The sequence below is a fragment of the Triticum urartu genome, chromosome 1A (genome assembly GCF_056163025.1).
Source record: "Triticum urartu cultivar PI428250 chromosome 1A, HENAU_Tu73, whole genome shotgun sequence".
Classification (NCBI taxonomy): domain Eukaryota; kingdom Viridiplantae; phylum Streptophyta; class Magnoliopsida; order Poales; family Poaceae; genus Triticum; species Triticum urartu.
Window position 1 is genome coordinate 362,061,690 of NC_141873.1, and position 11,927 is coordinate 362,073,616.

An 11,927-nucleotide genomic window follows, 5' to 3' on the forward strand; every position below is an offset into this window, starting at 1 on the left:
ACACACCATTTGTTACTTATTGAAGAGTGGTGTCTCCTAGATTGGCTAGGTGTCACTTGGGAGCCTCCGACAAGATTGTGGAGTTGAACCAAGGAGTTTGTAAGGGCAAGGAGATCGCCTACTTCGTGAAGATCTACCGCTAGTGAGGCAAGTCCTTCGTGGGCGACGACCATGATGGAATAGACAAGGTTGCTTCTTCGTGGACCCTTCGTGGGTGGAGCCCTCCGTGGACTCGCGCAACCGTTACCCTCCGTGGGTTGAAGTCTTCATCAACGTGGATGTACGATAGCACCACCTATCAGAACCACGACAAAAACATCCGTGTCTCCAATTGCGTTTGAATCCTCCAAACCCTTCCCTTTACATTCTTGCAAGTTGCATGCTTTTACTTTCCGCTGCTCATATACTTTTTTGCATGCTTATTTGAATTGTGTGAAGATTGATTGACTTGTGCTAAGATAGCTAAAATCTGCCAAGAACTAAAATTGGGAAAAGGCTAGATTTTTATTTGGTCAAGTAGTCTAATCACCCCCCTCTAGACATACTTTAGATCCTACAAGTGGTATCAGAGCTTTGGTCTCCATTTGCTTTGATTTCCATAGCTTTTGGTGGTCATAGCCTTGGTTTCACAACCTAGGAGAGTATGGCGTCTAGCGAGGGAAATTATCACCGTAGAGGTCCTTACTTTGATGGTACTAATTTTGCTAGTTGGAAGCATAAGATGAAAATGCATATTCTTGGACATAACCCCGCCGTTTGGGCTATTGTGTGTGTTGGCTTGCAAGGTGAATTCTTTGATGGGAAAGAACCAAATCGTGAAGCTACCGCGGATGAGTTGAAGATGCTACAATACAATGCTCAAGCTTGTGATATCCTCTTCAATGGATTGTGCCCCGAAGAATTCAACAAAATCAGCCGTCTTGAGAATGCAAAGGAAATTTGGGATACTTTGATTGATATGCATGAAGGTACCAACTCCGTCAAGGAATCCAAGTTGGATGTGCTTGAAAGTCAACTTGACAAGTTCAAAATGAAGGATGGTGAAGGTGTCACTGAAATGTACTCTAGGCTTGCTCTTATCACAAATGAGATTGCCGGCTTAGGGAGTGAAGAGATGACCGATAGATTCATCATCAAGAAGATCGTAAGAGCCTTGGATGGAAAATATGATACCGTGTGCACATTGATCCAAATGATGCCAAATTACAAAGATCTCAAGCCAACGAAAGTCATCGGAAGAATTGTTCCTAATGAGATGTCACTTAAGGATAAAGAGGAACTTCACAACAAATCAAGTGGTGCTTACAAAGCCTCATGTGAAGCCCCCACATCATCGAGTGAGAAACAAACCTTCAATGAAGAATTGAGCTTAATGGTGAAGAACTTCAACAAGTTCTACAAGAGTAGAAGCAAAGAGAGAAGCTCCAAATCAAGGTTCTACAATGACAAAAGATCTTCTAGTCGAGAGCGAAACTGCTACAATTATGGAAGGCCCAGACACTATTCCAATGAGTGTACGGTCCCCTACAAGAGAAGAGAAGATTCTCCCAAAAGAAGAAGTAGAAGAGAAGAATCACCATCAAGAGAAAGAAGGAGTAGAGATGATCGTTATGAATGAAGACCCTCACGGAGAAGCAAGGATTCAGAAAGAAAGGACAAGTCATCAAGGAGCTACACAAAACGAAGACATCAAGCTCATGTTGGTGAATGGGTATCCGGCTCTAACCCCGACAACCACTCCGAGAGAAGCTATCACTCCGACTCCGAATATACTCAAGATGAAGGTGTTGCCGGTCTAGCACTTGCGACAACCAACTCCTATGACATATTTGATTCACCAAATGAAGGAGTTGGAACATGCTTCATGTCTAAAGGCCCAAAGGTATCACACCCCGAGTATGTTGATTTCAATAGTGATGAAGATGACTTGTTAGGTGATGATGATTTACTTGTTGACAACTCTAGTGATGAATACTATGATGAAACGTCAATTAATCATGCTAATCAAGATAAAAAGAATGACAATGATAAGGAGAAGATTGAGTCTTTAACTAAAGAACTAAACACTCTTAAGTTAGCTTATGAAACTATCTTAGGAGATCATTGAGAACTTTTAAGGACTCATGAGAAATTGCGCTTTGAAAAGTTCAACCTTGAGCAAGAGCATGAGTTCTTAAAAGCAATCAATGATGATCTTCGCAAGAAAAGTTCTTCTTACATTGCCAAGCGTTTACTCTTATCCACTTACATGCCTCAAGTCAAGTCTAGTAACAAGAACAAGAAAGATTCTTCCTCTAGTAGTAACAATAATCATGCTAAATCCAATATTGTTGCTTCTAGTAGTTCTCTTGATTCCACTAATGATTCTCTTAGCCAAGTTACACTTGAGCAAGAAAATAGCTTATTGAGGGGAATTATAGAGAAATGTGTTTACAAGAGCCTTGCCGGAAGTAAGCAATTCGAGGAAATTGTACGCAAGCAAGGAAGGCACCGGAAGAATAAAGGTGTTGGTTTTGAACGAAAGTTCAATGCCAGTGGAGTTGAGTGGGAAGAAGATCAATACCCCAAGACGAAGTTTGTTCCTCAATAAGAGAAGTATTATCCTACTTCTCTCAAAGGGACACAAGCTCAAGATGATCTTCCACCATAAGACCACAAGCAAAACGGCAAGGACAAGCTTCAACAGGAAATTGATGCATTTGAAGAAGCTCCTAAGGCCTTGGTCAAGTGGGTTCCCAAGACTAATTCAAGTTCCACTTCATCAAGTATAACTACAACACCGAGGATTCCCATCAAGATGGTGTGGATCCCGAAGAAGAAGAACTAGAGAGTTCTTGAGGGTGACTCCGCCAACATACTTCACTCTTATCATATTGGCAAGAACAAGTGCAATCAACTTCGACATCTTGCACTAGTTCAAGGAGTCACAAACCCTCTTGTTGGTAAGACAAGGGACAAGGTAACCTAAAAGCTTTCATAGACATCATCTTGTGTGTGCATCACTCTATGTCTATGGATATCCTTGTTTGTTCCTTGTGGGACTAACCCGTGTAGGTATTGAAAGTGCAACTCACTCCAATGGATAGCTCCAAATGATCTACATCAACATTGAGCATCCACATCTTCAACATCTACATGATGTCATCATCGACAAAACCCAAGGTTAGTTCATCCCTCTTAAGGGGGATCTCACATCTAGGGGGAGCTTTACTCTAAGAATTGAGCTAAAGCAACTCTAATGGTGTGAACACAATAATGCTTTATGTAAAAGTGTAACCCCACTTGTGCTGAAACGATGAGTATCACCTATGATCAAATGTTCTCATTTGACTCCTAAGTCAATATACTCATATATAGATGACCTAGTCATCACAAATTGTTTGATAGATGCTAGAATTGGTTGTGCATGCTTTGCCACATACTTCAATTGCCATTTTATTGTGTGAGCATGTTGATTGAATATTTTACTCATTCGAGGACATCCACTTGTTGTTTTGATTGATTGGTTTTCTTTTCTTTTGCCAAGTGGATGGACAAGAATGCCTAAGAACCCTCTCTAGCTATCTATGCTTTTCTCGTCTCAAACTCTATTCATGCTACATCACAAAATTTGATCAAGTCAGATTCGAACCACTCCGTGTGAGGAGCACTCGGAGTCCCCGATTCATCATAGACTTAAACTTCCAAAACTTCTTTGTGTGTTTCGGTCTGACCGATTCCTCCATTTCGGTCATACCGAGATCACTAAGTCGATCTAGGTTTTCAATCTCGGTGCAACCGATTTGAACTTTTCGGTCACACGAGTTGCTGTAACTGTCAACAGTTATGCATCTCGGTGCCACCGAGTTGTTCCACTCAGTCACACCGACAGGGTCGGGCTATATATACTCACGGGTAAAATTTTGGAAATTTCTCCGAAACCCCTTCACCCGCGCATAGCTCGCTCTGCCTCCTGGGTCTCCGGATTGTCCTCCTCGTCGCCAGCCGCCTCCTGTCGCTGGTCTCCGCTGCCGTCAACAGAATTCTTCCCCGCCGTTGCCGCCGTAGCAAGTTCATCGCCGATCTAGGGTATGGACTCGATCACAGTGCTATCCCCTTCCAATTCCAAGCACATTGTGTTCATTATGATTCTTACCATGATTGAAACACTTCTATCCAGTCAAAACACTCCGTAGATTAGAGTTGAATTGAAAATTTAGGGTTAGGTTTCCGCCGAAACCATCTCGGACCCACCAGGTTGCAGAACTCGGTTCCACCGATTCGGCCAAGGCCATTGCACATGTGGTTCTCGGTCTGACCGAGAATTGCAAATCGGTGTGACCGAGTTCAGGACTTTGTGAAACCCTAGCAGTCTCGGTGCCACCGAACTGTGACTTGGTCTGACCGAGTTCACTAGTTTAGGTTCCAACAGCTGCTTCAGTATCACCGAGTTTGCAAATTGGTTGATCCGAAATGCTTTCTGTGGAAAACTAAAACTAAGTTTTTGACTCATTCTTTTGCAAAAATCTCTGTATTTTGTGATGCTCATCCACTCTATCTCATCTACAATCTATTCATAGGGTCTGCAGTTAGTGTTTGCAACATGTCTGACCAGAGTGACAGCCAGAACAGGTCAGAGGAGCAGGTTCACCTGAGTGAGGGCACTAGTCCCTCTAGCAGCTCAGATGATGGTAGCAGGAGCACTCCCAGCAACTTACCCAAAGCTGCCACTAGAGCAAGCAAGAAGAAAATTTCAGAGTCTGAGGATGAAGACTATGTGGCCACTGAGGATGAGGCCACATCAAAGAAAAAAGTGGTTAAGAAGGAGTACAGGTCAGCTGCAGTTAAGCCAAGGATGAAGATCAAAAGGCCAGCAGGAAGACAACCAATGTCTAAGGCCAGAGCATCCTCTCAAGCATCTTTGGAATCTCAACCCAAAGAGCCTGCTGCAGAAGGAAATAAAAGGAAGGAAAGGGTCAAGAAGACCATGGCCAGAGTGATTGGAAAGGCTTCCATGATGGAAGAAGAAGAGGAAGAAGAGGTTGCTGCACCAGCACCCAAGGCACAGAAGCTTATGGGTGATGCTATCAGGATAGGGGTTGCATCATCAAAGCCCAAAGAAGCACCCAAAGCTGCCTCCAAGCCCAAGACTGCACCAAAGAGAAATACCAGAAACATACCAGCTGCTGAGAAGAACAAGGCCCCAGTGCCTGAGACTGTTGCTGAAGAAGAAGATGAAGAGCATGTTCTGAGAAAATTGAAGCCAAAAATTCCAGACCACAATGATGCTCACCCTGTGTCTGAGAACATGAAGATCAGGAGAGACTCAGGACTGAGGAAATGGAGAGAGACAGATCCATATGCTACAAGTAGAAGGACTGATGTTGATTACAGGTTCCACACAAAGGAACATCAGGATTTCTATGAGACAATTTTGTTGGAAAAGAAGCCTATAGTGTGTGATATGAGGTGGGTCAACTGGACCTACATGAAGGAAAATGAGGAACACTATCCTGGTGTGTTTGACAGCTTCCGTGCTTGTGGAGTTGCAGACTTTGTTGGGCAGAAGCTCACAAAGTGGAATGAGGAGCTCATAATGCAATTCTACTCCGAAACACACTTCTATCCAGATGGCAGGATAGTATGGATGTCTGAAGGTACAAGGTACCAATCAACTATTGAGGAATGGGCCAATCTGATCAATGCCCCAAAGGAAAGTGATGATGACTTGGATGTTTATGCCAAGAAAAAGATGGATCACAATTCTATGTCATAGATGTACAAGGATATTCCTGAAGATGCTCTTGAGACTTTCAAGTTTGGGTCAATCCATTTTCTTCTGTCAGGACTGCCAACGATCAACTGGATCCTATGGCACACTCTTTTTCCCAAGTCAGGTGACCACAAAATGATCAGAGGGCATGCAATTAACTTGCTACATATATTTGATGTGCCACAGAAGTTCAAGGTCATGAGCCTTATAGTTGAGACTATCAAGAGGACAGCAACTGACCAGAAAAGAAGTTGTGGATATGCCCCACAGATCCAGGAGTTGATAAACTCAAAGATGGGCATAGGCACATACTTGTTGGATAAGGAACACTTTCCTATCTATCCTGACTTCGAGGACAACCAAGTTGTGATGAATGAAGATGAACCCTCCTCAGTGCAAGCACAAGCAAAGAAGGAGAAGGCAAAGAAAGAGAAGGTTATTTTTGGTGTCAAAACCAGCGGATCTCGGGTAGGGGGTCCCGAACTGTGCGTCTAGGCCGGATGGTAACAGGAGGCAAGGAACATGATGTTTTACCCAGCTTTCAGGCCCTCTTGATGGAGGTAAAACCCTATGTCCTGCTTGATTAATATTGATGATATGGGTAGTACAAGAGTAGATCTACCACGAGATCAGGGAGGCTAAACCCTAAAAGCTAGCCTATGGTATGATTGTTGTATGATGAAGTTGTCCTACGGACTAAAACCCTCCGGTTTATATAGACACCGGAGAGGGTTAGGGTTACACAAAGTCGGTTACAATGGTAGGAGATCTTGAATATCCGCATCGCCAAGCTTGCCTTCCTCGCCAAGGAAAGTCCCATCCGGACACGGGACAAAGTCTTCAATCTTGTATCTTCATAGTCCTGGAGTCTGGCTGAAGGTATAGTCTGGCTACCCGAACACCCCCTAATCCAGGACTCCCTCAGTAGCCCCTGAACCAGCCTTCAATGACGACGAGTCCGGCGCGTAGATTGTCTTCGGCATTGCAAGGCGGGTTCCTCCTCCAAATTCTTCATAAAAGTTTGTAAACACGAAGAGTAGTGTCTGTCTCTGCAAAATAAGTTTCCACGTATTTCCATAGAGAGAATAATATTAACACAAATCTAATCTGCTGACGTATTCCGCAGCGTGATATCACACTACGGCCAAGCCTTTATTCGAATCGTTTTTACTTTTCCACCTCAGCGTGTTTTGCGAGGCGGTTTTCTTGGCACGTCTTGTCAAAGCAGAGATCGTGTCCCCCATTTACGGGATTCTCATCAATACGGACATGGGTAACCCAACCGCGCCATCTATCACGATGCTTGGGAGGCAAGCGAGTTTTACTAGGCCGGTGGGGACGCATAGTCGCATCCGCTCATATAAGGGGATAAGGATCCACCTTTTTACCTACGCCTTCTTCCTCCTTTGCCTATCCATCTTCTGCGCACCCGAGCTCCAGCGCCCAAGCCCGCACTTCCTACCTCAACCTTCTCCAACATTGTCCGGAGCGGGAGGCAAGTGGATGGTCTCCTCCGTCACGGAGGGCCATGTCAAAAGGCTAAGGAAGGCCAGATACCTGTCCAAATACATCGCGCACCGGCTTCCTGAGGAGGGGCAGCTTCTCCCCACCCCAAGGCCCCATGAGAGGGTAGTATTTCTTCCCCACTTCCTCCGCGGACTGGGTTTTCCTCTCCACCCATTTGTCCGCGGGCTCATGTTCTACTACGGCCTAGATTTCCATGATCTGGCCCCAAACTTCGTCCTCAATATCTCGGCGTTTATCGTCGTGTGCGAGGCTTTCCTCTGCATTTGCCCCCATTTCGGTCTCTGGCTCAAGACCTTCAACGTCAAGCCAAAGGTGGTGCGCGGCAACCAGGCGGAGTGCGGAGGTGCCATGGCGGGAAAAATAGCCAACGTCCTATGGCTCGAGGGCTCCTTTGTTGAGACCTTGAAGGGGTGGCAGTCAGGGTGGTTTTACATCACCGAGCCACGCGATCAGAAGTGGATCGCAGCCCCTGAATTCCGATCCAGACCCCCTACGCAGCTCACGTCCTGGAAGGAGACGGGCTTGTTGTGGGGCGATGAAGAAGAGGTGACCGGACTGCAAAAATGCATCCAGTCCCTGGTGAACAAGCAGCTCAAGCTTGTCAACGTAGTCCAGGTCATGCTCGTCCGCCGGATCCTTCCGTGTCAAGAACGGGACTTCAATTTGTGGGAGTTCAACCCGACGCAGCACCGAACTCTGAGCAGGCTCTTCGACACGATGTACGAAGATGTCTGGAAGGGGCTAACCAAAGGCGCCGAGGCTCCCACATCCGCCTCCGAAGACCGCGGATTCAGCTCGCAGCGTCTTGCTGGTGAGGTAAAATATTTTCATCTTTTACAGGATGTTAAGTTTTCTTCATGGTTTGACTCTATGCGAGATCTAAACTCCCTCACCTTTGATAGGATTGGCAGGCGAAGTCCGGAATGATTAACTGTCTGGCTCCCTTGCCCAAAGACCCAGCCCCCGCTCTCCTAGTGAAGCTGCTGGTTCCGGCACCTTATGTGGTGCCGGAGAAGAAGGCCAAGAAGAAGAAGGCCACGGGGACTCGAAGGAGTTCCCGACATATGGTGGTGTCGGACTCGTCGTCCGATGAGTCCGAGACGCACTCCTCCCGTGAAGACGAGGAGGAGGAAGAAGAAACCTCTCCCCCTCTAGCGGGGGGAGGAAAGAAGAGGAAGGCCACCCCAGTAGGGGAGGCCGAGGGGTCCAAGAAGAGGAAAACCCCTCCGCCGGACTATGCCCCCAACGCCGACGAGGACGAAGAGGAGTGGCCGGGCAGGGCCAAGCATCCGGCGAAATCGTAAGTGTTCGGATACCAGAATAACTCATGATATTCCTTTTGTTGCACAGCTTTCCCTAATGTCGAATATAATCATGCAGCCCGCCCAAGGACGGGCTCGACGAGTCGTCGAGCGGCTCCCTGGATTCATCGGACGTGAATTCAGTCCCGCCTGCTGCCTCCCCTTGTGCTGCGGATGACACCGAAGTGGCGTCGCGACAAGCTCCGGGGCAAGAGGAGGTGGTCCAGGAGGAGCTGCGAGGCGACCTCCTGGACTCTAGGAGTAAAGGGGACAAGACCCCCCAGGGCTCCAAGTCCGGCTTTAAGCCGGACACCGCGCCGGAATCATCAACGGTTCCGGACCGCGGCAGGCGAAATCCTGCCAAGAGGAGCAAGCCTATTGAGCCGGTGTCCTCCGTCCAACCGGAGGCGCCAGACAATCTGCTGGAGGTGCTTAAGGGCGCCTCCATCGACGAGGAGCACCGTACCATCATGAGTACGGTAATCCAGAAGGTTCGGTCCGCCAAAAGCGGACTTACTGAAGCTTGTGCTAGCCTTCTAACAGGCTTCGAGGTAAGTAAAAATATGTAAAAATATTACCGCATAGGCAGTAGCCCCTGATGCTCTGTTTGGTGTTCGAAAAGAAAAGCCGAATAGAGGATCTATTAAATATCGCAGGAGTCTAACTAGAAAGAGTCAATATACGTATGCAGACTTCGCTGCTGGCCACCGCCACACTGACTGCGGAGGTGGGTGCCCTGAAGCAGGGCCTCGAGCGGACCGAGCAAGAGCTCGGCCTTGCCAAACGGCAGCTCGAGGAGAAAGAAGGTAAGAGATACCTTATAGAAAAAATGCCTATAAGAAGACGCAATTGCAAAAAATGACGGGAGTATACTGCTTATTGTAGGGGCCACAACTCAGGTGGCGACCCTTAAGTAGACGCTGTCCGAGGCCAAGAAGAGAGCGGCCACGGAGCGCACCGAGCGGGAGAAATTTGAGGCGCAGGTCGGCGAGGTGCAGCAAGAGCTTTAGGCTCTCATGAAAAAGCATGAGAGTTTGGAGCTCGACTCGAAGACGCGAGCATCCGAGCTTGCTGCGGCCCTTAAAACTGCCAAATCTGCCAAGGCCGAAACCCAGAAGGCCCTCCAGGAATTGGATGCAGTGAAGAAGATAGCGGCGGGTAAGGCATTCTCTATGCAAAGCAGACATATAAAAGTAAACTACCTGTTACTTACCCGAATCCGGAGCTCTCCAGGGGCATTCGCAGATCTTCCCCGTAGCGTATCCGATGCCGCCGCATTCTACTGAGCCAAGGAAGGCAGCTCGACGGAGAAGGTGTTCTGGTCTCAGTACGCTGAGGCTAGACACCCTGCGCCCTTGAGCGACCAGCTGAAGCAGCTGGTCGAGCTCCACAAGGCGGCCGAACAGGCCCTGAAGGGCTTCATAGTTCGGCTGTAGCCTGGAGAGGCCCTGCCTGGGAGCTACTTCGGACTGGTCCGGCGGCTGGTGGAGGCTTGTCCAAGGTTCGAGGTCATCAAGCGCTCCGTCTGCATCGAAGGTTCCGTAGGGCCCTTGCCCATGCAAAGGTGCACTGGGGTAAGCTGGACGGCGAGAAGCTTGTGAGGGACGGGCCGCCGCCGGGGAAGGAGCATCGCAAGCCCGAGAACTATTACAAGGATGTTCTGGCTGATGCCCGCCTTATGGCGGATGAATGTACCATGGATGTAATTTTTGAATGAACTCGCTCGTGTTATCCTGTGTGCTGAAAACTTGTTCATATGCGCTAAGCAATGCTTGAATTTAAAATATTACTTTCTGTGCGGTCGTTTATCAAAAATTGAGAGATGGCCAGTCGTCGGCTTCTGCCCCCATGCCACTAGTGCTGGGGTGTTCGGGATAAACCTGAGCGCTCTTTTTCCCATGATTGGGTCCGTCGAGGGAGGCGCTCAGCACAATGAACAAGGCAATCAGACTATAATGCTTGAACACTCTCACTTAGCCATAGAACTCTATAATTTTAAATTTCGGTGAAGCCCTTAGTATTCGGAATACCGAGTTCGGGGCGCTATCCACGCCTTGGCCGGACAAAGCCGGTTCCTCGCTCGAAGCGGCATAAGTCTTTAAGGACTCAAAAAACCTCTCGAACAGCGACCGGTCTCTCGCCTCATCATGACAGTCAGTTTTAGCTTTCTCTACTGAGGTGCTCAGCCCAGCTGAACTAGGGCACAATCGCAGTAGTTCTCCTAGTGCTACCTTAGCCGATATAGCGGAACTTAAGGCACCAAAATATAGGAGCCGGGCAAACCCAACTATTGACCCAAATCATGATTCGGAGCCGATGCATATAGTGCTATAAGTTCGGGGTGCCGCACTTATGAAAGTGTACGGACTTCTCACGCCATATTGATGGGTACTGAAGCCCCTGGCGTATTTTGTCGTACCAAAGTGTACGGATGCGGCATGTTATTAATAAACATATATATAAAAAGGGGATAATGCAAAAAATAGACAAAAAGCTATGCATTGTTTATAGAAAGGCTGCTATGAAAGCGGAACGATACAAATAGTGCGATAAGCAAAAGAAATTGGACTATTTAACATGTCCTGGCCAGGGGCAGGCCGCGGAATTGTATTAAAAAACAGGTATACTGCTCGCAATAGAGACCACCTGGGAGTTCCATAATGCGGCGTGGCTTGTCTGCTTTCCTGGATCTTGCATTGTTTGTGCGGCAGTTGAATTGCCGAACGGGTCATCTGAAGTATGGAGTCCTGAGAGTAAGAGAAAAAAAAGAAATCCGGCAGCCCCTGGTGCGGTTTAAGCCGTATTTCGGGCGTGCCGTGATAGTGCCCCTTCCCCTATGCCCATGGTATTTCAAGAGCGTAGTTATGTACGCGAAGCACTGGTTTCGCTATATCGTGAGGGCTAGGGTTGGGGCCGCATTTCTACGCTAGCTCAGAACGTGCCAGGCGGTCTTGTTGTAGGGTACTCCGGGCGCGCTTGGCAGTGTCCGGCTTTTTGAAGGCCGAACTGGAGAACTGCCTAGAGAGGCTTCTTTGTACTTCTGCTGCGAGCACTGCCGTGTGCTCCTCCGTTCGGAGGGAGCGTTCGGTGTTCCCATTGACGGTGATTACTCCTCTAGGGCCTGGCATCTTGAGCTTGAGGTATGCATAGTGCGGTACCGCGTTGAATATTGCGAATGCGGTTCGCCCGAGCAGTGCGTGATAGACACTATGGAACGGGACTATGTCGAAGATTAACTCCTCGCTTCGAAAGCTATCCGGAGATCATAAGACCACTTCCAGTGTGACTGAGCCTGTACAGTTGGCTTCTACACCTGGTATGACGCCTTTAAAGGTCGTTTTGGTGGG